The sequence below is a fragment of the Camelus dromedarius genome, chromosome 4, assembly GCF_036321535.1.
Source record: "Camelus dromedarius isolate mCamDro1 chromosome 4, mCamDro1.pat, whole genome shotgun sequence".
NCBI lineage: Eukaryota > Metazoa > Chordata > Mammalia > Artiodactyla > Camelidae > Camelus > Camelus dromedarius.
Genome location: NC_087439.1, coordinates 43,829,490 through 43,832,533, shown reverse-complemented (window position 1 = coordinate 43,832,533; position 3,044 = coordinate 43,829,490). Strand labels below are relative to the sequence as shown.

The window sequence follows — 3,044 nt, the reverse complement described above, 5'->3', positions numbered from 1 at the left end:
ACAGTCTTTGATTTAAAGTGGATTTTGTCTGATATAAGCATTGTTACCTCAGCTTTCTTATGGTTTCCATTTGAATGGAATGCCTTTTTTCATCCCCTCACTTTAAGTCTTTGTGTGACTTTAGATCTGATGTGAATCACATATAGGCAGCATATATGTGGGTCTTGTTTTTGTATCTATTCAGCCACTCTGTTTTTCAATTGGAGCATTTAGTCCATTGATACTTACATAATTATTGATAGGTATATACTTATTGCCACTTTGTTAATTGTTTTGGGGTTTTTTTGTAGTTCTTTTTTGTTCCTTTCATCTTCTTTTGTTCTCTTCCTTTGTGAATTGATGACTAACTAGTTTTATGTTTGGAGTCCATTCTCTTCTTTTGTGTATCTAGTATAGATTTTTGGTTTGTGGTTACCGTGAAGTTTATATATAGCAATTGAGATATATATATGCATAATTATTTTAAGTTGCTGATCTCCTAATTTCAAATGCAGTTTACCAACTTTGCATTTTTATTCCCCTCATGATTACTGCTTTTGCAATCGTATTTTACATCTATTTGTTTTGTGTATCCCTTAACTGCTTATTGTGGTTATAGATGATTTTACTACTTTTGTCTTTTGACCTTCCTACTAGCTTTGTACATATTGATTTACTACCTTTACTGTATTTTGCCTTTACCAGTGAGCTTTTTCCTTACATAATTTTCATGTTTCTAGCTGTGGCCTCTTCTTTTTCACTTAGGGACATTTCTTTAACATTTCTTGTAAAGCTGGTTGGTGATGCTGAACTCTTAGTTTTTGCCAGCACCATGTCCACATGGTAGAACAAACTCCCAAAATGGCAGCTCCTGGTATCTGTCCCCAGGGTGAGCTCCAGTTGCCTCCTGCCTCTCCAGAAGACTCTCCAAGATCAGCAGGTAGGTTGCCTCATCCAGTTTCTGGTGGTTGCTGGCAATTCCTGGCACATTGGCTTCTAGAGGCATCACTCCAGTCTCTGCCTCCAGCTTCAAATGTCCTTTTCTTATGTGTCAGTGTCTCTTCTGTTTTGTTTTCTTTTTTGTTTTTGTTTGTTTTGTCTTTTAAGTACACTAATCACTGGATTAAGGCCCACCCTAATCCAGTACAACTTCATCTTAACCTGATTACAACCGCAAGATCCTATTTCCAAATAAGATCACATTTACATGTTTCAGGTAAAGATGAATTTTTGGTGTGGGGGGTTGGGGTTCTCTTTAACCCAGTACAGTGCCCCAATACTGAAATGTAGCTATGGGAATCTTTTCTTAAAGTTCAACCCAGATTTGGTCCCTTTATCCCACTCCCAAAATCTGGAAGTCTTTCACTATCCTGTCATAGATAACGGCTCTTTAAACTAGCTAGAATAGGTTCTATTTGAATGAACTGTGACAATATCTTTGTACATTTTTTTTCCTTATGTCTTCCATTTAAGGCTTTGGTTTTGGTCACACATGTTGGTTAAAGAAAATTCTAATTTGAAACATAAATCTTTCATACTTAGTCCTTTGAAATCTCAAGTTTCTTTCTTTCTTTCTTTTCTGTTTTTCAAATAGGTATATTACCGACTGGAGGAAACGACAGGTAAGTCCATGCAAGAGGCCGGCAGGCCCGCGGTGGGGCGTGAGACATCCCTCTGAGCTCAGGTGCGGCTCCGCGTCGGGCTCTTAGCCGGGCCGCCTGCCTTGGGCCACCTGGTGGCGCTAGGCTGGCGGGGGCATCATCTAACGTGGTCTTTCCCGGCCCCTGCGTTCTGCCCGCGTTGGGCCTCCGCTGAGCGCTCCGCTGCCCTTGCTCCTCCCTTGGGTCTCGGGCACGCTGGGCGCGGGCAGGGGCACGGCCGCGGGATCCTGGGGCTCACTCTCCAGCCTCTGCGCGGCGCACATGGACTTGAGCATCTGGAAGATGGCGAGGGGCGCCTCTTTCAGCTTGAGCAGGTCCACCAGGATCTTGAACACATCGGGGTCCATGGCACCGCCCGCCGCCTGAGCCAGCTCGAACAGCCATCTCCTCGGCGCTCAGCACCTTCTTCCACCGCAGCGCCAGCTTCTGCAGAACCGCCTCTGGCCCCGGAGGCGCACCCGGCACCGCCATCTGCACAGCTGCGGAGGGTGCGTGCCCTCAAGTTCCATTTTTTTTTTTAACATTTTTTTATTGATTTATAATCATTTTACAATGTTGTGTCAAATTCCAGTGTTCAGCACAATTTTTCAGTCATTCATGGACATATACACACTCATTGTCACATTTTTTTCTCTCTGAGTTATCATAACATTTTGTGTATATTTCCCTGTGCTATACAGTGTAATCTTGTTTATCTATTCTACAATTTTGAAATCCCAGTCTATCCCTTCCCACCCTCCACCCCCCTGGCAACCACAAGTCTGTATTCTCTGTCTGTGAGTCTATTTCTGTCCTGTATTTACGCTTTTTGTTTGTTTGTTTTTGTTTTTGTTTTTTAGATTCCACATATGAGTGATCTCATATGGTATTTTTCTTTCTCTTTCTGGCTTACTTCACTTAGAATGATATTCTCCAGGATCATCCATGTTGCTGCAAATGGCATTATATTGTCAGTTTTTATGGCTGAGTAGTATTCCATTGTATAAATATACCACCTCTTCTTTATCCAGTCACCTGTTGATGGGCATTTAGGCTGTTTCCATGTTTTGGCTATTGTAAATAGTGCTGCTATGAACATTGGGGTGCAGGTGTCATCCTGAAGTAGATTTCCTTCTGGATACAAGCCCAGGAGTGGGATTCCTGGGTCATATGGTAAGTCTATTCCTAGTCTTTTGAGGAATCTCCACACTGTTTTCCATAGTGGCTGCACCAAACTGCATTCCCACCAGCAGTGCAGGAGGGTTCCCCTTTCTCCACAGCCTCTCCAGCATTTGTCATTTGTGGATTTTTGAATGACGGCCATTCTGACTGGTGTGAGGTGATACCTCATTGTAGTTTTGATTTGCATTTCTCTGATAATTAGTGTATTGAGCATTTTTCATGTGCCTTTTGATCATTTGTATG

The 3,044-nt window shown here is 42.5% G+C and overlaps 1 pseudogene; it reads right to left on the bottom strand.

Moving 5' to 3' along the window:
* Positions 1–1,659: 1,659 nt before the first annotated feature.
* LOC105091107 (mitotic-spindle organizing protein 2-like) lies at positions 1,660–2,192 on the bottom strand (annotated as a pseudogene).
* Positions 2,193–3,044: the final 852 nt, after the last annotated feature.